Source organism: Bombina bombina, chromosome 6 (assembly GCF_027579735.1).
Source record: "Bombina bombina isolate aBomBom1 chromosome 6, aBomBom1.pri, whole genome shotgun sequence".
Classification (NCBI taxonomy): domain Eukaryota; kingdom Metazoa; phylum Chordata; class Amphibia; order Anura; family Bombinatoridae; genus Bombina; species Bombina bombina.
The window spans coordinates 473,222,127-473,249,443 of NC_069504.1; positions in this window are offsets into that span (position 1 = coordinate 473,222,127).

Consider the following 27,317-nt stretch of genomic DNA (forward strand, 5'->3'; position numbering starts at 1 on the left):
GGGGATTGGATTAGGTGTAATTAGTTTAAAAAACTTGTAATTATTTTATTATTTTCTGTAATTTAGTGTTTGTTTGTTTTTGTACTTTAGATAATTGTATTTAATTGTAGTTAATTTAGGGAATTCATTTAATTGTAGTGTAGTGTTAGGTGTAATTGTAACTTAGGTTAGGTTTTATTTTAATGTAACTATTAGTTATATTGTAGCTAGCTTAGGGTTTATTTTATAGGTAAGTATTTAGTTTTAAATAGGAATAATTTAGTTAATTGTAGTTATTTTATTTTGATTTATTTAAATTATATTTAAGTTAAGGGGGTGTTAGGTTTAGGGTTAGACTTAGATTTAGGGGTTAATAACTTTATTATAGTGGTGGCGATGTTGGGGGCGGCAGATTAGGGGTTAATAAATGTAGGTAGGTGTCGGCGATGTTAGGGGCGGTAGATTAGGGGTTAATAAAATTTAACTAGTAATTGCGAGGCGGGGGTGCGACGGTTTAGGGGTTAATATATTTATTATAGTGGCGGCAATGTCCGGTTCGGCAGATTAGGGGTTAATAAATGTATTTTAGTGTTTGCGATGTGGTGGGGCCTCGGTTTAGGGGTTAATAGGTAGTTTATGGGTGTTAGTGAACTTTTTAGCACTTTAGTTAAGAGTTTTATGCTACGGCGTTAGACCATAAAACTCTTAACTACTGACTTTAAAATGCGGTACCAGTCTTGACAGGAGAGGGTCTACCGCTCACTTTTTGTAAGACTCATAATACCGGTGCTATGCAAGTCCCATTGAAAAAATAGGATACGCAATTGACGTAAGTGGATTTGTGGTATTTTCGAGTCTGGACGAAAAAGTGAGCGGTACACCTGTACCTGCAAGGCTCGTAATACCAGCAGGCGTTAAAAAGCAGCATTAGGACCTCTCAACGCTGCTTTTTAAGCCTAACGCAAGACTCATAATCTAGCAGTAAGTTTTTTGTTTTGTAACATGCATTGATATGAGCACTTTCCCAGTACATGCAGCTGGTGTCCTCCATAACCAACATGTTTTGACAGACCAGACTTTTCAAGCTCACAAATGTTTTCCAGCTTGTCATAATTTATGCTAGCAGGAATGCAATGTACTTGTGCACCTGTATCAATCTTTAATTTAACTGAGATGTTTCGTGTGCACTGATTTTGAATCAGCCAATAGAATGAGAGTTGCTTAAATCCTATTGGCTTATTTGAACAGCCAATAGGATTTTAGCAGCTCTAATTCCTTTTGGCTGATTCAAAATTTTCAGCCAATAGGAATGCACAGGACGCCATTTTGAAACGGCTCCCTTGCATTGAAGATTCAGTGTACGGCGGCGACCGTATGAAGAAGATGCTCCACGCTGGATATGTTCAGGATGGACCCGCTCTGTGCCACCGGGATCAAGATAGAAGATGCTGCCTGGATGAAGATAGAAGGGCCGCCTGGATGAAGACTTCTCGCCGCCTGGATGAGGAATTCGCAGCCTGGATGAAGATAGAAGAGGCCATCTGGATGAAGACTTCTAGCTGCCTGGATGAAGATAGAAGAGGCCATCTGGATGAAGAAGACTTCTCGCCGCCTGGATGAAGATCTTTCAAGCGGGACTTCAAAAATTGTAAGTTGATCGTCGGGGGTTAGTGTTAGGTTTTTTTAAGGGTATTTTGGGTGGGTTTGGACTATTCCTAAACAAGCTAAATGCGCTTTTAAGGGCAATGGGTAGCTTAGGTTTTTGTTAGAGTTAGGTTTTTTCATTTTGGGGGGTTGGCTGGGTGGGGGGTTTTACTGTTAGGGGGTCTTTTGTATTTTTTTACAGGTAAAAGCTGTTTAACTTAGGGTAAAAGAGCTGATTTCTTTGGGGCAATGCCCCGCAAAAGGCCCTTTTAAGGGCTATTGGTAGATTATTGTAGGCTAGGGGCTTTTTTATTTTGGGAGGGCTTTTTTATTTTTATAGGGCTATTAGATTAGGTGTAATTCTTTTTTATTTTGGATGATTTTGTTTGTTATTTTTCTTAATTTTGTCTTTTTTTATTTTTTGCAATTAGATACTTTGCATTTTTTAGAGTAGTGTTATGATTTTTTTTAATGTGTAGTTTAGTTTTATTTAATTGGTAGTTAGTTTAATATTAGTTAAATAGTTATATTAGTTTAATTGTTAGTTTAAACTTAGTTTTTTTAATTTGACAGGTAAGTTTTAATTTAAGATAGGGAAATTGTAATTTTAATATAAAGTTAGGGGGCGTTAGGTTTAGGAGTAACTAGTTTAAATTAGTTTATTGCGATGCGGGGGGCTTTCAGTTTAGGGGTTAATAGGTTTATTTAGTATATTTCATTGTGGGGGGTTTGCGGTTTAGGGGCTAATAGGTTTATTATAGTGGCAGCGGTGTAGGCCTTAATAACTTTAGTACAGTGGGGGTGATGTGGGTGGACGGCAGATTAGGGGTTAATAATATTTAAATAGTGTTTGCAATGTGGGAGGGCGGCAGTTTAGGGGTTAATAACTTTATTATAGTGGTGACAATGTCAGGGAGCGGCGGAATAGGGGTTAATCATTATTTTTAGTGGCGGCTATGTCAGGAGCGGCAGATTAGGGGTTAATAAATTTAATTTAGTGTTTGCGATACGGGAGGGACTTGGTTTAGGGGTTAATAGGTAGTTTATAGGTGTTATTGTACTTTGTAACACTTTAGTTATGAGTTTTATGTAACAGTTTTGTTGCGTAAAACTCATAACTACTGCTTTTAGATTGCGGAACGGATCTTGTTGGTATAGGCTGCAACGCAAGCTTTTTAGCCTGACCATAAAACTCGTAATGGCTGCGCTATGGAACTACCATGAAAAAACGTCATTTTTTTGAGTGCGGTACTGACGTTGTGTTACAGGCTAAAAGGCTTGCGGTACAGCTATACCGACAAGACTTGTAATGGCTGCGGTGCTGTTTTAATGCTGAAATTACACATTTTTCAGCGTTAAAACACAAACGCAAAACTTGTAATCTAGGTGATAGCTAGAAATACTGTACTTTGATCAATGTCACTATCAGTTTCATTTTCATCTTGCTCCACTTGATTCAATGACTCCCTATACTTTATAGTGTTGTTTCTGCACACCCTGGCAAAATGGTTGTTTTTCTGACACTTGTAGCATATTTTTCCCTGTGCTGGACACTGTGTATCCTTAGTGTGTTTTGTACCACATTTAGTACAGCTTCTGTAAAGAGTTTGCTCTGCACAATACTGCAGGTTATTTGCTTTTCTGTTATGAATCAGATTACTTTCACTTTTCCTTTGCACCATGTGTAAGACTTCTGTGTCTGTGCCACTATGAATTAACTGCATGTGAGCTTTGGATGTTTCATATGCTCTAGCTATTTTTACTGCAGAGTGTATGGTTAGATCCTCTTCTAGCAGTCATTTTTCCTGTACTTCTCTAGAATTTGAACCCATCACAATTCTATATTTTATGATATCATCACAGTCATGAAAGGCACAGTCTTTAGCTATGAGATGTAGCTGTGTGACTAGGGTTGCCACCCGCCCCGGTATCACCGAGACAGTCCCGGTCTGAGGCTGTATGTCCCGTTTGCCGGAACTACTCTCAAATGCCCCAGGCTAAGAGTTCCCATAGCACAGTGAGCACAGATAAAAATAAAATTAGCTGGCCAGGGGAGCTCTTAGCCTGGGGTTAAAACACTAGGTGGAGGTGAAATCTGGAGGAGAGACGGAGGAGTGTGTGGGAGGGGGGGAAGAGGGTCAAGGAGGGGATTTGTCACGTCAGCCTGAGTCAGCCTCCTCCTACCAGTCCCTAACTACTGGCTGCTTAGTGTGATTCTAGCTGTAGCCAAGAAGAGACTTCATCAGATCAGGTGTTGGTGCGGTGGCCGCGGGCGGCATGCGTGGTGCAGGCACAAAGTATATATATATATATATATATATATATATATATATATATATATATATATATATGTACAGTAATTCATTTTGCTGAGCAAAATAGAGGAGAGTCCGGAAACCAAATGACAGATAAGAGAGAAAGGAGACAGAGGAAAGAGAGGGGTAAAAAGTTGGGAAAAAGAAGATGAAGATACAGATAGGATCAGACAGGAAGACAATAAGAGAGTGCTGCTAAACCATTTTGGTGAGAGAGTGTTGTAAAGGAAGTCAGAAAGACAAAGAGAGGATACAGAATCAAGGGAAATGGATGGGAAGCCAGTTTATTGAATAAAAACAGGTGACACAAGAAGAAAGATTAAGGTGAAAAAGTGACAGCAAGAAAGGGACGATAGGAACAAAAAAGGATAGGAAAAGAGATTGTACAAAACGAAAAGAGAATTGGGGGTGTTGTGCAACAGGAGCCATATAAAACAGATTGTAGTTAGAGTATGAGGCACTGGACTATATATATTATATTTCATATTGAATTTGAGGTCGCGAGAAGCCACGCCCCCAAGTCACGTCCTGAGAGACACGCTCTCCATCCCCATTTAAAAAGTGTCCAGGAATCTTTTGGGCAAAAGGTGGCAACCCTATGTATGACCCACTGATCTATAGATTCTGTTTTACCCTGGTGTCTTTCATAAAACACTTTTCTCTGTACAGATGTTTTTCTTAGGATTACAGTATGCCTCAAACTTCTCAAATAACACGTTGGGATCCTTTTTACCTTCAGTAGATATAGCTCCACTTGCACTCCATGATCTACATACATCTCTGCCTTTCTCTCCAATGCAAATGAGAAACTGTGTAGCCTTTTGCTCCAGTGTCCACTTGTCAGCATAAGGGCCAGCAAATAATAATTCCATGAGCTCTCTCCATATTTTCTAGTGCTCAGATACATTGCCTTTATCAACGTCCATATGAGGTAATTGCTGTCTGCTTGCAGCCATGATAAACTTAAATAAATATGTTTACTTCTAACACCATGTAAATATCTCCTGTTATAGAATGCACATAACTCCTAACTGCACCATTGTTCAACTTCAAGAACTTTTTATTAACTGAATACAACACACCCATTTCACTGTAATACCTCATGCTTATCCCTAGTGTTAGTATATATAAACTGCAACAAATATAAACAGCAACAACTGGAAGAAACCATAATGATAGATTCATTACAGAAGCCTGGACTGGCTGATTACAGTAGATGATGCTGTCATAATCAAGCACTGATTATGTATATGCTCTACAGATATTGTGCCACTTAAGTTCTGGACTCAAATTCCCAATATGCATTGTACAGTGGTCGGGAGTGAGGTTCCTGGAAGGCAGACAATTTTGCCTGAGGTCACGCCCCCTCCTGTGTGTGTGCCATGTAGGGGGATTTCCACACCCAGTTTATATATATTAACAGGGTTCAAAATTTGGTAGAAATTTAACTGGGATGAGTAGGTTTAGCTGATTTGAGATCTGGGAGCAATACAAAAGAAATGTAAATAAAAAAGGCTGATTGCTGATCAGTACCAATTAAGTTGCATCTCTGAATTTACAGTAGGTGGCAGAGTTTTGAAGCTGTAGATTCTGAGGGCTTTTCAAAGATATCCTAGTCAGGTTTCAAAGTAGAGAAATGTGCTTAAAACATTAATTTAAAGGAATATTGTGGAGAAATAAGAAATTCTCTGTGCCAATAGAACAGTACATTTTTAGCAAACAAAATCTCTGAAAGGGATAAAGTATTCAGGCAAGCAGTTGATAATTTTTTGTATTCAAAGTAACTGCAGGGACATTTTTTCAATGGGTGTGGTCTTTCTTCTACTCTCACTGCCACTACTATTGATTGCATAGCTTTTCTATAGCAAATACTGCAAGTATTAACAAGATCTGTAAACGTGGCAGTTTCTGCAGGCAAAATCATCTATTTCAAATGATTGTTCTATGTATCAAGTTAAAGGAAGATTAGGCAGTGAAACTATTAATACCTTAATCTAAACCTGTACTTGTATTTAGTATTTCTATCCTAACCATATGAACACATTGAGAATATAAATAATGTTTGTTTTAAAACAGTTACTCACAGTTTTTTCCTTCGTTTAGCGCCATAATGTACAGCCGTCAGAGAAGGGCAGAGTGAACTAGAAATTTGAAAACGCCTTCTCCGCGCCACTCCACTATTAGTGTGAGCTACATAAAAAAAAAATTCTAATCTAACAGTGCATGCCCTAGCCCTGACGTGCACTGCTCGCCCATGCATGACTTCTGTTTGCATATGCATTTTATGTCATATTGACGCAAACTGACATATGCAAGCAGGGCGTCTGATGTCAATATAGAGTTGGCTGGTTAGGGAGCTGCCCATAATAAGCATTGTGTCCCCAATAATCACAGAGAGAGCTGCCAATCAGCATCATGCACCACGTAGCTATACCAGCTTACTATACAATACACACTGAGTGTAAATATTTTATATTGTGTCCCCTTTACTTGTTCACTTTAGAAAACAAATGGGTTTAAAATAATAATAATTTATTAAAGCCCTCATTAGGCCACATCCCCCTCAGACCCTGACCGTAGCTTTCCCTTCCCAGCGGCCCGTTGACTGTGAAGATGGTAAGTCTTTACTCTGCATACAGGTCTTCTCCGTGGTCTATCAGGTTCCTCCCATAAAGCCCTCAAAAGCTTAGGTACAGCAGCCATGCACAACTCCCCTGCAGAAGGGCCTGTGGACACAGGCGGCTTGCCCTGCTCCTCCAGCTCCATGCTTCACAGAGCTCACTATGCCAAAATCACTATGGCAACATAGAGTAGCAGCCAATCAACGTAGAGACTATACATGAAGAGATCGTGGTAGCGCCCAAAGCCAGTGCGGCCGAACGTATTCTCATTACATCTTAGGGCTTGGTAAGTCTAACACAGAAATAAGCATTCGTCTAGAAAATAATAATACTTGCATTTCTTTTATAATGCTCATATTGACTACAGTACATGTTCGCAACACACACAATACAATAGGTATAAAAAAATGTGGGTGTATAATGTCCCTTTAAAGGTCTCCCATGGTTAGTTATACAGGACAGGTTACCTACTACCCATGCAAAATTTAACAATGGTAAATTGAACATTAACCAATTTGTTTAATGTCCCAACTGCATTACATTTAACCTGCCCCGGGGGCCTATTTAACAAAGGTCTGTCGGACCTGATCCGACAGTGTGGATCAGGTCCGACAGACCTCGCTGAATGCGGAGAGCAATACGCTCTCCGTATTCAGCATTGCACCAGCAGCTCTTGTGAGCTGCTGGTGAAACGCCGCCTCCTGCAGATTCGCGGCCAATCGGCCGCCAGCAGGGGGTGTCAATCAACCCGATCGTCCTCGATTGGGTTGAATTGCGGCGATGTCTGTGCCCCTGCTCAAAGTAGGCGGACAGGTTATGGAGCAGCGGTCTTTAGACTGCTGCTTTATAACTGGTGTTTCTGGCGAGCCAAACACAGGCCCTCAAGCTCCATCCGGAGCTTGATAAATGGGCCCCCTGGTCTACACAACTTTGCATCATGTGAGTAGGAGATAAATGCTGTCTCTACTCTGTTCCAAATGTCCACCAAATGTATATAGTTTTAATAATTGTATTAAAAATACTTGATTTATTAAGGTTTACAATAAAAAAATAAAAAATTACTGTACAATAAGGTTTTTCACAATGGCTAAACATTTGCAAAGAGGAGTGTAGTGGGTGTGGTCTGGGCAGGTAAAAGAACTTGAAATTTTGAGCCATGTATGTGTGTGTGTTTATATATATATATATATACCGTATATATATATATATATATATATATATATATATATATATATATATATATATATATAAATAAAAATTAAAAACAACATATGTTCTTCTTAGTGAAATTTTAAATGTTTCTATTAAAAAACAAACACCACATTCACTTTGTTTAAAATGGACATTTTAAATGTCAAGGTGTTTGACTGGGTGAATACATGTATATATACAGTGGGGCAAAAAAGTATTTAGTCAGCCACCAATTGTGCAAGTTCTCCCACTTAAGAAGATGAGAGAGGCCTGTAATTTTCATCATAGGTATACCTCAACTATGAGAGACAAAATGTGGAAACAAATCCAGACAATCACATTGTCTGATTTGGAAAAAATGTATTTGCAAATTATGGTGGAAAATAAGTATTTGGTCAATATCAAAAGTTCATCTCAATACTTTGTTATATATCCTTTGTTGGCAATGACAGAGGTCAAACGTTTTCTGTAAGTCTTCACAAGGTTGTCACACACTGTTGCTGGTATGTTGGCCCATTCCTGCATGCAGATCTCCTCTAGAGCAGTGATGTTTTGGGGCTATCGCTGGGCAACACAGACTTTCAACTCTATGGGGTTGAGAACTGGAGACTGGCTAGGCCACTCCAGGACCTTGAAATGCTTCTTACGAAGCCACTCCTTCGTTGCCCGGGCGGTGTGTTTGGGATCATTGTCATGCTGAAAGACCCAGCCACGTTTCATCTTCAATGCCCATGGCCCCATTCATTCTTTCATGTACACGGATCAGTCGTCCTGTTCCCTTTGCAGAGAAACCGTCCCAAAGCATGATGTTGCCACCCCCATGCTTCACAGTAGGTATGGTGTTCTTTGGTTGCAAATCAGCATTCTCTCTCCTCCAAACACGACGAGTTGTGTTTCTACCAAACAGTTCTACTTTGGTTTCATCTGACCATATGACATTCTCCCAATCTGCTTCTGGATCATCCAAATGCTCTCTAGCATACTTCAGACGGGCCTGGACATGTACTGGCTTAAGCAGGGGGACACATCTGACACTGCAGGATCTGAGTCCCTGGCGGTGTAGTGTGTTACTGATGGTAGCCTTTGTTACGTTGGTGCCTGTTCTCTGCAGGTCATTCACTAGGTCCCCCATTGTGGTTCTGGGATGTTTGCTCACCGTTCTTGTGATCATTTTGACCCCACGGGGTGAAATCTTGAGTGGAGCCCCAGATCGAGGGAGATTATCAGTGGTCTTGTATGTCTTCCATTTTCTAATTATTGCTCCCACAGTTGATTTCTTCACACCAAGCTGCTTGCCTATTGCAGATTCAGTCTTCCCAGCCTGGTGCAGGTCTACAATTTTGTTTTGGTGTCCTTCGACAGCTCTTTGGTCTTCACCATAGTGGAGTTTTTAGTGTGACTGTTTGAGGTTGTGGACAGGTGTCTTTTATACTGATAACAAGTTCAAACAGGTGCAATTAATACAGGTAATGAGTGGAGGACAGAGGAGCCTTTTAACCCCTTAGTGACCAGACCACTTTTCAATTTGTTGACCATCTGGGACCAAGGCTATTTTTGCATTTCTGCGATGTTTGTGTTTAACTGTAATTTTCCTCTTACTCATTTACTGTACCCACACATATTATATACTGTTTTTCTCGCCATTAAATGGACTTTCTAAAGATATGATTATTTTCATCATATCTTATAATTTACTATAAAAAAAATATAAAATATGAGGAAAAAATGAAAACAAATGCACTTTTTCTAACTTTGAGCCCCAAAATTTCTTACACATCTACAACCACCATAAAATACCAATGCTAAACAGTTTCTAAATTTTGTCCTGAGTTTATAAATACCCAATGTTTACATGTTCTTTGCTTTTTTTGCAAGTTATAGGGCAATAAGTACAAGTAGCACTTTGCTATTTCAAAACCATGTTTTTTCAAAATTGGCGATAGTTACATTGTAACACCAATATCTGTCATGAATCCCTGAATAACCCTTCAAATGTATATATTTTTTAAAAGAAGACAACCTAAGGTATTAAACTTGGGGTATTTTGACTTTTTTCATGCAACCATTTTACCACCAATCTATGCCAAAGTTTGGGGGGGGAAAAAAAATAATTTGATTTTTTGACAAAATAGCAATTTAAGAATACATTTACTGATAATATTAAGGGTTACTGCCAAATAACGCCCTCATATGTCTTCAGCAGCATCTCCTGGGTACAGTGATACCACCCATGTATAGGTGTGTCGGGTTCTCGGGGGGCTAAAAGCTCTTATTTTTAGGGAGCGCATTCCAGTTTTTCAACTTGGAATTTTCACATCGGTCATCATGCACCCATGTCCTATTTGGGACATTTCTGAAGCTGGTCAATGGAATTTACCCCCATCAAACCATATATTTTTGAAAAGTAGACACCCTAGGGTATTTCAAATGCTTGTATTTTAACACTTTCCATGCACTAATTCAACCACCAGTCTTTGTCAAACTTTTGGGTAGTCATTATTTTGTGTTATTTTTCACACACATTGTACTTTAGGCATGGATTCTCAGTTCCTGTTATGTGTTACTACCAAAAAAAACCTCAATATGTGTTTAACAACATCTCCTGAGTACAGTGATACCACCCATGTATAGGTGTGTCGGGTTCTCTGGGGGCTAAAAGGCCTTAATTTTAGGAAGCGCATTCCAGTTTTTCAACTTGGAATTTTCACATCGGTCATCATGCACCCATGTCCTTTTTGGGACATTTCTGAAGCTGGTCAATGGAATTTACCCCCATCAAACCATATATTTTTGAAAAGTAGACACCCTAGGGTATTTCAAATGCTTGTATTTTAACACTTTCCATGCACTAATTCAACCACCAGTCTTTGTCAAACTTTTGGGTAGTCATTATTTTGTGTTATTTTTCAAACACATTGTACTTTAGGCATGGATTCTCAGTTCCTGTTATGTGTTACTACCAAAAAAACCCTCAATATGTGTTCAACAACATCTCCTGAGTACAGTGATACCACCCATGTATAGGTGTGTCGGGTTTTCTGGGGGCTAAAAGGCCTTAATTTTAGGAAGCGCATTCCAGTTTTTCAACTTGGAATTTTCACATCGGTCATCATGCACCCATGTCCTATTTGGGACATTTCTGAAGCTGGTCAATGGAATTTACCCCCATCAAACCATATATTTTTGAAAAGTAGACACCCTAGGGTATTTCAAATGCTTGTATTTTAACACTTTCCATGCACTAATTCAACCACCAGTCTTTGTCAAACTTTTGGGTAGTCATTATTTTGTGTTATTTTTCACACACATTGTACTTTAGGCATGGATTCTCAGTTCCTGTTATGTGTTACTACCAAAAAAAAACTCAATATGTGTTCAACAACATCTCCTGAGTACAGTGATACCACCCATGTATAGGTGTGTTGGGTTCTCTGGGGGCTAAAAGGCCTTAATTTTAGGAAGCGCATTCCAGTTTTTCAACTTGGAATTTTCACATCGGTCATCATGCACCCATGTCCTATTTGGGACATTTCTGAAGCTGGTCAATGGAATTTACCCCCATCAAACCATATATTTTTGAAAAGTAGACACCCTAGGGTATTTCAAATGCTTGTATTTTAACACTTTCCATGCACTAATTCAACCACCAGTCTTTGTCAAACTTTTGGGTAGTCATTATTTTGTGTTATTTTTCACACACATTGTACTTTAGGCATGGATTCTCAGTTCCTGTTATGTGTTACTACCAAAAAAAACCTCAATATGTGTTCAACAACATCTCCTGAGTACAGTGATACCACCCATGTATAGGTGTGTCGGGTTCTCTGGGGGCTAAAAGGCCTTAATTTTAGGAAGCGCATTCCAGTTTTTCAACTTGGAATTTTCACATCGGTCATCATGCACCCATGTCCTATTTGGGACATTTCTGAAGCTGGTCAATGGAATTTACCCCCATCAAACCATATATTTTTGAAAAGTAGACACCCTAGGGTATTTCAAATGCTTGTATTTTAACACTTTCCATGCACTAATTCAACCACCAGTCTTTGTCAAACTTTTGGGTAGTCATTATTTTGTGTTATTTTTCACACACATTGTACTTTAGGCATGGATTCTCAGTTCCTGTTATGTGTTACTACCAAAAATAACCTCAATATGTGTTCAACAACATCTCCTGAGTACAGTGATACCACCCATGTATAGGTGTGTCGGGTTCTCTGGGGGCTAAAAGGCCTTAATTTTAGGAAGCGCATTCCAGTTTTTCAACTTGGAATTTTCACATCGGTCATCATGCACCCATGTCCTATTTGGGACATTTCTGAAGCTGGTCAATGGAATTTACCCCCATCAAACCATATATTTTTGAAAAGTAGACACCCTAGGGTATTTCAAATGCTTGTATTTTAACACTTTCCATGCACTAATTCAACCACCAGTCTTTGTCAAACTTTTGCGTAGTCATTATTTTGTGTTATTTTTCACACACATTGTACTTTAGGCATGGATTCTCAGTTCCTGTTATGTGTTACTACCAAAAAAAACCTCAATATGTGTTCAACAACATCTCCTGAGTACAGTGATACCACCCATGTATAGGTGTGTCGGGTTCTCTGGGGGCTAAAAGGCCTTAATTTTAGGAAGCGCATTCCAGTTTTTCAACTTGGAATTTTCACATCGGTCATCATGCACCCATGTCCTATTTGGGACATTTCTGAAGCTGGTCAATGGAATTTACCCCCATCAAACCATATATTTTTGAAAAGTAGACACCCTAGGGTATTTCAAATGCTTGTATTTTAACACTTTCCATGCACTAATTCAACCACCAGTCTTTGTCAAACTTTTGGGTAGTCATTATTTTGTGTTATTTTTCACACACATTGTACTTTAGGCATGGATTCTCAGTTCCTGTTATGTGTTACTGCCAAAAAACACCTCAATATGTGTTCAACAACATCTCCTGAGTACAGTGATACCACCCACGTATAGGTGTGTCGGGTTCTCTGGGGGCTAAAAGGCCTTAATTTTAGGAAGCGCATTCCAGTTTTTCAACTTGGAATTTTCACATCGGTCATCATGCACCCATGTCCTATTAGGGACATTTCTGAAGCTGGCCAATGGAATTTACCCCATCAAACCATATATTTTTGAGAAGTAGACCCCCTAGGGTATTTGAAATGCTGGTATTTTCACACTTTCCATGAACTTATTTAACCACCAGTCTTTGTCAAACTTTTGGGTAGTCATTTTTTTGTGTTATTTTTCACACACATTGTACTTTAGGCATGGATTCCCAGTTCCTGTTATGTGTTACTGCCAAAAAACACCTCAATATGTGTTCAACAACATCTCCTGAGTACAGTGATACCACCCATGTATAGGTGTGTTGGGTTCTCTGGGGGCTAGAAGGCCTTATTTTTAGGAAGCGCATTCCATTTTTTACACTTCCCCTTTTCACATCCCATGCACCCATGTTCTATTTAAGACATTTCTGAAGCCGGCCAATGTAATTTACCCCCATAAAACCATATATTTTTGAAAAGTAGACATCCTAGGGTATTTCAAATGCAGGTGTTTTAACACTTTCCATACACTAATTCAACCACTAGTCTTTGTCAAACTATTGGGCATTCATTTCTTTGTGTTATTTTTCACATACATTGTACTTTAGACATGGATTCACAGCTCCTGTTATGTGTTACTACCAAAGAAGACACCAATATGTGGTCACCAACATCTCCTGAGTTCAGTGATACCACCTATGCATAGGTTTGGTGGCTTGTTTGGGCGGTGCAATGCCAAATGTCTGACATGTGTTTGTGATTTTTTTTCACATTTAACATATTTTCTTTGCCTATTGTCTTTTTTGGGGGTCTTTTAACATACCCCAATTTATTTGTTTTCCATAAATGTGATTATATTTAAAAAGTTGACCCCCCAAGGTATTATACATGGAGTGGTTTGATGACTTTGATGCAACCGTTTTAGCCCAAAAAATTGGAGAAAGTATATGGTGGTAATTTTTCAATTTTCATTGTTACAGACACATTGCTTTTTTACTATGATTTAGGAGAGACTGTTGTAAGTTATTGCAAAAGAATACTTCAGGTTGTTTTCTGCAAGGCACCCTGAGTACACCTATGCCCCCCATGCATAGGTTTGCCAGGATTTTGGGAAGGTTATGTTACATGATTTTAGTTATTAAAAATGAGAGTATTTCTTCTGATAGGCCTATCTTTAGTTTGGGGCCTATCACATACCCCACTTTTATTTATTGCATTCAAAGTGTATATTTTTTAAATGTTGACACCCCAAGGTATTGTATATGGTGTGCTTTGATGCCTTTGAAGCAACCGTTTTAGCCCAAAAAATTGGAGAAAGTATATGGTGGTAATTTTTCAATTTTCATTTTTATAGACACATTGCTTTTTGACTATGATTTAGGAGAGATTGTTGTAAGTTATTTCAAAATAATTACTTCAGGTTGTTTTCTGCAAGGCACCCTGAGTACACCTATGCCCCCCATGCATAGGTTTGCCAGGATTTTGGGATGGTTATGTTACAATTTTATGACTTGTGATTTTAGTTATTAAAAATGAGAGTATTTCTTCTGATAGGCCTATCTTTAGTTTGGGGCCTATCGCATACCCCACTTTTATTTATTACATTCAAAGTGTATATTTTTTAAATGTTGACACCCCAAGGTATTGTATATGGTGTGCTTTGATGCCTTTGAAGCAACCGTTTTAGCCCAAAAAATTGGAGAAAGTATATGGTGGTAATTTTTCAATTTTCATTTTTACAGACACATTGCTTTTTGACTATGATTTAGGAGAGATTGTTGTAAGTTATTGCAAAAGAATACTTCAGGTTGTTTTCTGCAAGGCACCCTGAGTACACCTATGCCCCCCATGCATAGGTTTGCCAGGATTTTGGGAAGGTTATGTTACAATTTTATGACTTGTGATTTTAGTTATTAAAAATGAGAGTATTTCTTCTGATAGGCCTATCTTTAGTTTGGGGCCTATCGCATACCCCACTTTTATTTATTGCATTCAAAGTGTATATTTTTTAAATGTTGACACCCCAAGGTATTGTATATGGTGTGCTTTGATGCCTTTGAAGCAACCGTTATAGCCCAAAAAATTGGAAAAAGTGTATGGTGGTAATTTTTCAATTTTCATTTTTACAGACACATTGCTTTTTGACTATAATTTAGGAGAGACTGTTGTAAGTTATTACAAAAATATACTTCAGGTTCTTTTCTGCAAGGCACCCTGAGAACACCTATGTCCCCCATGCATAGGTTTGACAGGGGTTTTGGTTAAAAAAAAACAGGCCCAATTTTAGAAAAAAAATAGAGTAGTGAAATGTAAAAATCTGGCACAGTAAAAGTAAAAAAAACAAAAAAACATCTAACTGTAAACATAACCAAAAAAATATATATATATATGTAACAGCAAATGTATTTATTTTTTTAAAAATTGACCATTGTATGGTACCGCTTGAAGCAGTCCCCAATGCAGAGTGCAGGCTGTCCAGGGCAATCAGGACAGTAATATATGGTGTCCCTTCTCTTCCCCCTCTTGGTACAGACTCTGCATTTTTTTTGTGGTTTCTGCTTTGTGGCAGTAGGGGGGATTTTAAAAATAAAATGGGTAGCCCCAACTCTGCTCTCTCCCATCACCGCCCGGGGAGCAGGTGCATCATGGTACAAAATCCCCGTAATAATCTGGAGCTGAAACTGTAAAAAAGTATTTTTAACTCTGTGGTTTGCTTTTTTGAACAACAAAAAAGCGTTGTGGGTTGCAATCTGCATTAGGTAAATTGCAACCTTTTTGTACCAGGCCCTTGTCTTCCGCATAATTAGGTAGGGCTGCAGCAGCTGATCAGCCAGATCAACCCCACCCATATGCCGGTTATAAGACTTGATGCACACTGGCTTCCTTATGATCTCAGCTCTGCCACGTACAGAAACCGCCACCGTCCTCTCTGTGTGGATGGTGGTAAGAAGGTATACATCCTTCTTGTCTCTGTACTTCAGTGCCAACAGCTCCTCTTGGCGCAGAGCTGAGGTCTCCCCCCTTCGTAGCCGGGTGCGTACAAGCTGTCCTGGGAAACCTGCGCGGTTCTTTTTAATTGTACCGCAAGCTACTGTATCAAAGCAATACAGTAGCTTGAACAAAAGGACACTTGTATAAAAATTGTCTAAGTACAAGTGATACCCTTTGTTCATTAGGGGTAATATCAGGTCCCAGACAATCTTGCCAGTGGTTCCCATATGTTCTGGGCAACCTGGAGGGTCAAGGTGGCTATCCTTTCCCTCATACACCCGGAAGGCCTGAGTATACCCAGTCTCGCTGTCACAGAGCTTATACACCTTTACCCCATATCTGGAGCGTTTGGAAGGAATATACTGCTTGAATCCCAGCCTTCCCTTATACTTCATTAGGGATTCATCAACGCATATATTCCTTCCAGGTGTATAAGCCTCTGCAAACCTGGCAGAAAAGTGGGTTATCAGGGGGCGGATTTTATACAGCCTGTCAAATTGGGGATGCTCCCTAGGGGGGCACAGGCTGTTGTCGCTGAAGTGCATGAAATGCAGAATCATTTCATACCTCTTCCTCGACATAGTCTGGGAGAAAATGGGGGTAGAGCAGATGGGGCTAGTACTCCATTAGGAGCGAATGGAGGGTTTCTTTATGATGCCCATCAGCATAGTCAATGCCCAGAATTTTTTGAATTCTGGCACATTGATGGGGGCCCATTGCTGCTTTGCCAAATATGTTCCAGGCTTTGCAGCACGGAACTGATGGGCATATAAATTAGTTTGGGCGACAATGTTCCCCAATATATCATCGCCCAGAAACACTTCCAGAAACTGCTGGGGGCTAAAACCTGCCACATCTATATTTATGCCAGCATTTGCTGTGAAGGGTGGGATATCTGGCCTCTGGAGATGAGGCGTTACCCACTCTTCAGCAGCAATGGCAGCAACACGCCTCCTTCTGGCAGGGGGGCTAGCAGGGGGGCTGGCAGGGGGCTAGCAGCCACAGATACATCACTATCAGTTGAGACTGCATCTAGTGATGTATCTGAGCACATGGCAGGGTCAAAATTGGGGTCTGAGTCAGAAATAGAGGCATCTGACTCTGACGCAAGGATGGCATACGCCTCCTCAGCACTATATCTTTTCTGTGACATTTTTGTATCTGTCACAGAAAACAATTACTAAAAAAAATTAAATTAACTAAATTAATTAACTAAATTAACTAGCAAAAATGTACAGCTATGCTACTGCCAGTGATTTATAGCGATCACTGGCAAGCTAGAGGTTAATGGCTCTGAAAATTAAATTAAATTAACTAAATGTTTCTGAAAAGAGCCTTTGGGTTTTTAAAAAATTACAACAACAAAATTAACCCCTAAAAAAATGCACAGACAGCAAAAAAGTACAGCTATGCAACTGCCAGTGATTTATAGCGATCACTGGCAAGCTAGGGGTTAATGGCTCTGAAAATTAAATTAAATTAACTAAATTAATTAACTAAATTAACTAGCAAAAAAGTACAGCTATGCTACTGCCAGTGATTTATAGCGATCACTGGCAAGCTAGGGGTTAATGGCTCTGAAAATTAAATTAAATTAACTAAATGTTTCTGAAAAGAGCCTTTGGGTTTTTAAAAAATTACAACAACAAAATTAACCCCTAAAAAAATGCACAGACAGCAAAAAAGTACAGCTATGCAACTGCCAGTGATTTATAGCGATCACTGGCAAGCTAGGGGTTAATGGCTCTGAAAATTAAATTAAATTAACTAAATGTTTCTGAAAAGAGCCTTTGGGTTTTTAAAAAATTACAACAACAAAATTAACCCCTAAAAAAAATGCACAGACAGCAAAAAAGTACAGCTATGCAACTGCCAGTGATTTATAGCGATCACTGGCAAGCTAGGGGTTAATGGCTCTGAAAATTAAATTAAATTAACTAAATGTTTCTGAAAAGAGCCTTTGGGTTTTTAAAAAATTATAACAACAAAATTAACCCCTAAAAAAATGCACAGACAGCAAAATGCAGCAAAAAAAAGTGCACCTATGTTACTGCCAGTGATATATAGTGATCACTGGCAAGCTAGGGGTTAATGGCTCTGAAAAGAGCCTTTGGTTCTATATTTTTTAACAAATAAAAGAAATAAATCTCTCTCTCTGCTAAATACAGGTCTCTCTCTCTCTCCAACAAAATGGCAAGTGAGGAGAGGGAGGGAGATCCACACTGATCATAGTCAATATTTACAAATATTGACATGATCAGACAAATGGGGTATTTTATTATTATTATTTTTTTTAGGGTGGGAGGCTCAGATTGGGTGACCCTAGCTTGCCCCTATGATGAGGCAGGCTAGGGACACCCCCAGAGGCCCCATGATGCACTGGGCATCGCCATCTTGGATGCCTAGTGAAGGGGGAGGGGGGGGGGCTATTTAGGGCTTTTTTTTTAATATACTTTTTTTTTTATTATTATTACTTTTATTTTATAACTAACTAAGGCCTAGATTTGGAGTTCGGCGGTAAAAGGGCTGTTAACGCTCCGCGGGCTTTTTTCTGGTCGCACCATAAATTTAACTCTGGTATCGAGAGTTTAATCAAATGCTGCGTTAGGCTCCAAAAAAGGAGCGTAGAGCATTTTTACCGCAAATGCAACTCTCGATACCAGAGTTGCTTACGGACGCGGCCGGCCTCAAAAACGTGCTCGTGCACGATTCTCCCATAGGAAACAATGGGGCTGTTTGAGCTGAAAAAAAACCTAACACCTGCAAAAAAGCCGCGTTCAGCTCCTAACGCAGCCCCATTGTTTCCTATGGGGAAACACTTCCTACGTCTGCACCTAACACCCTAACATGTACCCCGAGTCTAAACACCCCTAACCTTACACTTATTAACCCCTAATCTGCCGCCCCCGCTATCGCTGACCCCTGCATATTTTTTTTAACCCCTAATCTGCCGCTCCGTAAACCGCCGCAACCTACGTTATCCCTATGTATCCCTAATCTGCTGCCCTAACATCGCCGACCCCTATATTATATTTATTAACCCCTAATCTGCCCCCCTCAACGTCGCCGACACCTGCCTACACTTATTAACTCCTAATCTGCCGAGCGGACCTCACCGCTACTATAATAAATGTATTAACCCCTAAAGCTAAGTCTAACCCTAATACTAACACCCCCCTAAGTTAAATATAATTTACATCTAACGAAATAAATTAACTCTTATTAAATAACTTATTTCTATTTAAAGCTAAATACTTACCTGTAAAATAAATCCTAATATAGCTACAATATAAATTATAATTATATTATAGCTATTTTAGGATTAATATTTATTTTACAGGCAACTTTGTAATTATTTTAATCAGGTACAATAGCTATTAAATAGTTAAGAACTATTTAATAGTTACCTAGTTAAAATAATAACAAATTTACCTGTAAAATAAATCCTAACCTAAGATATAATTAAACCTAACACTACCCTATCAATAAATTAATTAAATAAACTACCTACAATTACCTACAATTAACCTAACACTACACTATCAATAAATTAATTAAACACAATTGCTACAAATAAATACAATTAAATAAACTAGCTAAAGTACAAAAAATAAAAAAGAACTAAGTTACAAAAAATAATAAAATATTTACAAACATAAGAAAAATATTACAACAATTTTAAACTAATTACACCTACTCTAAGCCCCCTAATAAAATAACAAAGCCCCCCAAAATAAAAAATTCCCTACCCTATTCTAAATTAAAAAAGTTACAAGCTCTTTTACCTTACCAGCCCTGAACAGGGCCCTTTGCGGGGCATGCCCCAAGGATTTCAGCTCTTTTGCCTGTAAAAAAAAAACATACCATACCCCCCCCCCAACATTACAACCCACCACCCACATACCCCTAATCTAACCCAAACCCCCCTTAAATAAACCTAACACTAAGCCCCTGAAGATCTTCCTACCTTGTCTTCACCATACCAGGTTCACCGATCCGTCCTGGCTCCAACATCTTCATCCAACCCAAGCGGGGGTTGGCGATCCATCATCCGGTGCTGAAGAGGTCCAGAAGAGGCTCCAAAGTCTTCCTCCTATCCGGCAAGAAGAGGACATCCGGACCGGCAAACATCTTCTCCAAGCGGCATCTTCAATCTTCTTCCATCCGGTGCGGAGCAGGTCCATCTTGAAGCAGGCGACGCGGATCCATCCTCTTCTTCCGTTGTCTCCCGACGAATGACGGTTCCTTTAAGGGACGTCATCCAAGATGGCGTCCCTCGAATTCCGATTGGCTGATAGGATTCTATCAGCCAATCGGAATTAAGGTAGGAATTTTCTGATTGGCTGATGGAATCAGCCAATCAGAATCAAGTTCAATCCGATTGGCTGATCCAATCAGCCAATCAGATTGAGCTCGCATTCTATTGGCTGTTCCGATCAGCCAATAGAATGCGAGCTCAATCTGATTGGCTGATTGGTAGGTAATTGTAGGTAGTTTATTTAATTAATTTATTGATAGGGTAGTGTTAGGTTTAATTATATCTTAGGTTAGGATTTATTTTACAGGTAAATTTGTTATTATTTTAACTAGGTAACTATTAAATAGTTCTTAACTATTTAATAGCTATTGTACCTGGTTAAAATAATTACAAAGTTGCCTGTAAAATAAATATTAATCCTAAAATAGCTATAATATAATTATAATTTATATTGTAGCTATATTAGGATTTATTTTACAGGTAAGTATTTAGCTTTAAATAGGAATAAGTTATTTAATAAGAGTTAATTTATTTCGTTAGATTTAAATTATATTTAACTTAGGGGGGTGTTAGTGTTAGGGTTAGACTTAGCTTTAGGGGTTAATCAATTTATTAGAATAGCGGTGAGCTCCGGTCGTCAGATTAGGGGTTAATAATTGAAGTTAGGTGTTGGCGATGTTAGGGAGGGCAGATTAGGGGTTCATACTATTTATGATAGGGTTAGTGAGGCGGGTTAGGGGTTAATAACTTTATTATAGTAGCGCTCAGGTCCGCTCGGCAGATTAGGGGTTAATAAGTGTAGGCAGGTGTCGGCGACGTTGAGGGGGGCAGATTAGGGGTTAATAAATATAATATAGGGGTCGGCGGTGTTAGGGGTAGCAGATTAGGGGTACATAGGGATAACGTAGGTGGCGGCGCTTTGCGGTCGGAAGATTAGGGGTTAATTATTTTAAGTAGCTGGCGGCGATGTTGTGGGTGGCAGGTTAGGGGTTAATAAATGTAATACAGGGGTCGGCGGGGTTAGGGGCAGCAGATTAGGGGTACATAAGTATAACGTAGGTGGCGGTCGGCAGATTAGGGGTTAAAAATTTTAATCGAGTGGCGGCGGTGTGGGGGGACCTCGGTTTAGGGGTACATAGGTAGTTTATGGGTGTTAGTGTACTTTAGGGTACAGTAGTTAAGAGCTTTATGAACCGGCGTTAGCCAGAAAGCTCTTAACTCCTGCTTTTTTCAGGCGGCTGGAATCTTGTCGTTAGAGCTCTAACGCTCACTTCAGAAACGACTCTAAATACCAGCGTTAGAAAGATCCCATTGAAAAGATAGGCTACGCAAATGGCGTAGGGGGATCTGCGGTATGGAAAAGTCGCGGCTGAAAAGTGAGCGTTAGACCCTTTAATCACTGACTCCAAATACCAGCGGGCGGCCAAAACCAGCGTTAGGAGCCTCTAACGCTGGTTTTGACGGCTACCGCCGAACTCCAAATCTAGGCCTAAGTGCCTCGACCCACCGAAGCACTTAGCACACAATCAGAGCATCGGAAGCGTGTCCGATCGCTTCCGATGCTCTGAAACACTGCCGGGCTCCACGTGGAGCGAAACCGGAAGTGATCACTCGTGGGGGAGTGATCAATCCGGTCCCGGCACTCGGGAACAGTATTGCAGGATGCCTAGACCTCAAGGCAAGCCTGCAATACTGTTAGAGCAGCTGGAAGCGATTCCGATCGCTTCCAGTGCTCTGTTAAACCGACGACGTATGCCATACGTCCTCGGTCGTTAAGTGCTTTTTTTTTGAGGACGTATGGCATACGTCGTCGGTCGTTAAGGGGTTAAAGAAGAAGATACAGGTCTGTGAGAGCCAGAAATCTTGCTTGTTTGTAGGTGACCAAATACTTATTTTCCACCATAATATGCAAATAAATTATTTCCAAATCAGACAATGTGATTGTCTGGATTTGTTTCCACATTTTGTCTCTCATAGTTGAGGTATACCTATGATGAAAATTACAGGCCTCTCGCATCTTCTTAAGTGGGAGAACTTGCACAATTGGTGGCTGACTAAATACTTTTTTGCCCCACTGTATATATGTATGTATGTGTGCACATGTATATGTATATATATATATAAATATATATATATATAAATATACATACACACATGTTTACGAATGTATAAACACACACACAAACATTTCCTACAGACAGTCTGTTTCAAAAGCAAAAAACACACTCCCTTATAAAGTCTGTTGATGTCAGCAAGCAAGGCAATACACAGGATAGCAGGTGCCGTTCAAAAGAAGCGATCCACCACCTCTCCAAGAAACAACTCCAACAACACAAACGCACCCTGCCACAGCAAAAAAGCACACCAGGTAACAGCTGTAAATAGCGAAACACCTTTATTCCAACTTGTGTGAACATGTAGGGGAACACACACTGAAAGGAAAGACAGGCAGCACAGAACACTCGGTCAAACGCGTTTCGTTAACTGACATCATCAATGACCATAACCTAATACTGAGAAACACTGCATACTTATATGTTTTAAAGGCCCTCCTCCTGTTAATGATTGGATATAAATGCAATCTAATAGGGTCAAGGAAAAAAAAGGCAGTCATCAAAGTTAACACATGCAGTGCTGTACAAAAAGGAAAAATTAAAAAGGGATTAGTAACATGTTAACATATATTAAATATATAAATATTGTGATGATCATGGAGCACATAGAGAAGCATAAAAAACAACAACATAAATAGCCAAGGTATATCAAATGTGTAATACACTAATACTAGATATCAACTGTGCTCCACTGAGATAACAATAAACTATCAATTTATTCCAGTTAATTTATGTACATGCAATCAAAACAATATCAAGAAAATAAATTTAAATAAATAATCAAAAATGATTTTTTCTTTTTACACAAGACAAAGTTAGTAGAAAAAGAGAAAAAGAACAAAATTATCGGCTAGATTACTAGTTTTGCGTTATGAGCGGCTCGGTTCTAACTTGCAAGTTATTTCCACCACTCACCTCCCTATAGCGCTGCTATACAGGTTTTCATAAACCCGGCGTTAGCAGGCAATATTGCAGAGTTGAGCTTCATTGAGCTCCATACCGCACTCAAATACCAGCGCTGCTGTGAGCTGGTTTTACATGCTCGTGCACGATTTCACCATAGACATCAATGGGGAGAGCCAGCTAAAAAAAGGCCTAACACCTGCAATAAAGCAGCATAAAGCTCCGTAACTCAGCCCCATTGATTCCTATGGGGAAAGAAAAGTTATGTTTAAACCTAACACCCTAACATAAACCCTGAGTCTAAACATCCATAATCTGCTGCCCCAGACATTGCCACCACCTACATTACACTTATTAACCCGTAATCTGCGCCCGACATTGCCGACACCTACATTACACTTATTAACCCCTAATCTGCCGCCCCCAATGTCGCCGCCACCTACATTACAGTTTTTAACCCCTAATCTGCCGCCCCCGACATCGCCGCCACCTACCTACACTTATTAAACCCTAATCTGCCGCCCCCAACGTCGCCGCCACTTACCTACACTTATTAACCCCTAATCTTCCGCCCCAATGTCGCTGCCACCTACCTACACTTATTAACCCCTAATCTGCCGCCCCTAACATCGCCGCCACCTACATTACACTTATTAACCCCTAATCTTCTGCTCCAACGTCGCCGCCACTATACTAAAGTTATTAACCCCTAACCCTAAGTCTAACCCTAACATCCACTAACTTGAACATAATTTAAATAAATCTAAATAAAAATTACAATTAATACCTAAATAATTCCTATTTAAAACTAAATACTTACCTATAAAATAAACCCTAAACTAGCTACAATATTACTAATAGTTACATTGTAGCTATCTTAGGTTTTATTATTATTTCACAGCTAAGTTTGTATTTATTTTAACTAGGTACACTAACACCTAACCTTACACTACAATTAACTAAATTACAAAAAAACAAAACACTAAATTACACAAAATAAAAAAGAAATTATCAAATATTTAAACTAATTAAACCTAATCTAATAGCCCTATTAAAATAAAAAGGCCCCCCCAAAATAAAAAAAAACACTAGCCTAAACTAAACTGCCAATGACCCTTAAAAGGGCCTTTTGTGGGCCATTGCCCCTAAAGAAATCAGCTCTTTTACCTTTAAAAAAAATACAAACAACCCCCCAATAGTAAAACCCACCACCCACACAAGCAAACTCCCCAAATAAAATCCTATCTAAAAAAACCTAAGCTCCCCATTGCCCTGAAAAGGACATTTGGAAGGGCATTGCCCATAAAAGGGCATTTAGCTCTTTTTCAGCCAAAACCCTAAGCTAAAAATAAAACCCACCCAATAAACCCTTAAAAAACCCTAATACTAACCCACAAAGATCCACTTACAGTTTTTGAAGACCGGACATCTTTCTTTCTCAACGAAGCCGGGAGAAGTCTTCATCCAAGCGGCAAGAAGACCTCAATGAAGCCAGGAGAAGTCTTCCTCCAAGCGGCAAGAAGTGGTCCTCCAGACGGGCACAAGTCTTCATCCAGACGGCATCTTCTATCTTCATCCTTCCGATGTGGAGCGGCTCCATCTTCAAGACATCCGGCGTGGAGCATCCTCTTCTTCTGATGGCTCTTCAAGAATGAAGGTTCCTTTAAGGGACGTCATCCAAGATTGCGTCCCTTGAATTCCGATTGGCTGATTGAATTCTATCAGCCAATCGGAATTAAAGGTGAAAAATTCCTATTGGCTGATCCAAACAGCCAAAAGGATTGAGCTCACATTCTATTGGCATTTCCAATTAGCCAATATTCTTGAAGAGCCATCGGAAGAAGAGGATGCTCTGCGCCGGATGTCTTGAAGATGGAGCCGCTCCGCGTCGGAAGGATGAAGATAGAAGATGCCGTCTAGATGTAGACTTCTGCCCGTCTGGAGGACCACTTCTTGCCGCTTGGGTGAAGACTTCTCCCGGCTTCGTTCAGGACTTCTTGCCGCTTGGATGAAGACTTCTCCCGGCTTCATTGAGGATGGATGTCCGGTCTGTAAATGTAAATGGTATGGAAATGGTATGTAGTTTGACCTACATAGTTCTTGTGGCACCCCCTGCAGGTCAAGAGGTAAATGTCATAACAAGAATTACATGTTATGTGTTCCTGTATCTTAAAACTTTTTTGTTTAACACAAGATACAAAATCCCTTCCAAAAGTAGCATATGTGCAAGACTTGCATCTCCTACTACCACATTTATAGAAACTTGGTTTGATAGTAAGCCAGTTCTCCTTGGCCTTGGTATGTAACATGGAGGGTGAAAGAATATTACCCAAAGTTTTGGCTCTTTTTGGTATGAAAGTGATCCCTTCCTTAATAATATCCTGTAGAGCCTCATCAGTTTTTAGAATTGGCAATGCTTCCTTCACAATTTTACATATCCTCCCATATTTTTCACTAAATGTAGTGATAAATTTAGGTTTAACTGAAATGTCGTCTCTTCTACATCTACTTGGTCTCAAGTACTCATGTCTGTCCTCATTGTCTACTTAGTTTTTAACCGTTTCTAAAGAATTCCTACAGTATCCTCTTGCAACAAATCTCTCAGTAAGTTCTTTAGAATGTTTTTGATAGCTAGACTCACTAGTACAGTTTCTCTTCACCCGTATGTATTGGCTTTTGGGAATGGCCTTGATAACATGTTTAGGATGACAAGATTTTCATTCAAGATTAATAAAGACATTGAAGACAAATTAATGACATTGTCCTGTACTATATGTATTTCTGGGGTTGTGACATTCTCCTCCTCTGGGGATATCGCCTTGATTTGGCTTGTGTTGCCTCCGGAGTTGTTCTTATTTTTTTAACTTTCCACGTCCCCCTCTGGGTATTTTCTTATATTTGGTTTCAAATGTCGCTGCTCGTTTTTTGACTGTGTGGAGAGAGACATTCCAGTGGAAACCTCCTGTGCCTGTAACACAAACAGTTCACTACTTTCAGGTTGTGATAATACTTCTTCCACAGTATCCACATCTGAGGAGTCATATTCAATGTCACTTTCAATAAATCTCGCTTTCTTAGGTAAGCCATTGGTATTTCTGCCATAGGGGTTATATATCTTCCTATTCTCAGTGACAGTCCACTTGTAAACCTTATTCCTCTCAAAATCAAGTTTGTCCCTGAGGATTTTTTGTTTTTTGAAATTCCAAAGACTTTCTTTAAATTCAGTAATAACCTTCTGAAGTCTGGATTATCACTCAGAGTCTGTATTCTTGGAGTTTTCATTTTTCCTTACAGACTTCATCCCTCTGCTGTTTCTTATACTCTTATACAGCATTCCATTTGTCAATAAAAGTCTGATCTAAGATCTGAAATGAAGGAAACTTCCTTATGCGCAATCCACGTGGAACAGCTATGGGGCAAAGTTTGCCCCCTCTTACGCCAACCTTTATTTGGGCTTGTGGGAGCTGTTCCACGTCTATGGAGACAGAAATCCCTTTAGAGATTATATCTACTTTTATAGTAGATATATTGACGACTTGTTGTTGGTTTGGAGGGGACCTGAAGAACTCATTCAACACTTCTTTGGGTATTTACAGGATAATAACTTGAATTTGAAGTTTACCATGGAATATAATGAAAAAACGATGTCCTTTTTTGGACATCAAGTTATTATCAAATTCTGAGAAGTCTTGCATTGAAGTGGAACTTTTCCGCAAAGAGATAGCAGGTAATACCATCTTGAATGCAAAATCTTGTCATCCTAAACATGTTATCAAGGCCATTCCCAAAAGCCAATACATATGGGTGAAGAGAAACTGTACTAGTGAGTCTAGCTATCAAAAACATTCTAAAGAACTTACTGAGAGATTTGTTGCAAGAGGATACTGTAGGAATTCTTTAGAAATGGTTAAAAACGAGGTAGACAATGAGGACAGACATTAGTACTTGAGACCAAGTAGATGTAGAAGAGAGGGCATTTCAGTTAAACCTACATTTATCACTACATTTAGTGGAAGAATATGGAGGATATGTAAAATTGTGAAGGAAGCATTGCCCATTCTAAAAACTGATGAGGCTCTACGGCAGCGGTTCCCAACCTGGTGTACGTGTACCCCTGGGGGTACTTTGCAGGCCAGTTGGGGGTACGCAAAAATATTGTTGGTAATGGCGGAAGATGCAGGGGGAGGGTCGGGGGGCACTCTCAATGGGTCATCAACTAATAAGCATTGTGGAACTGT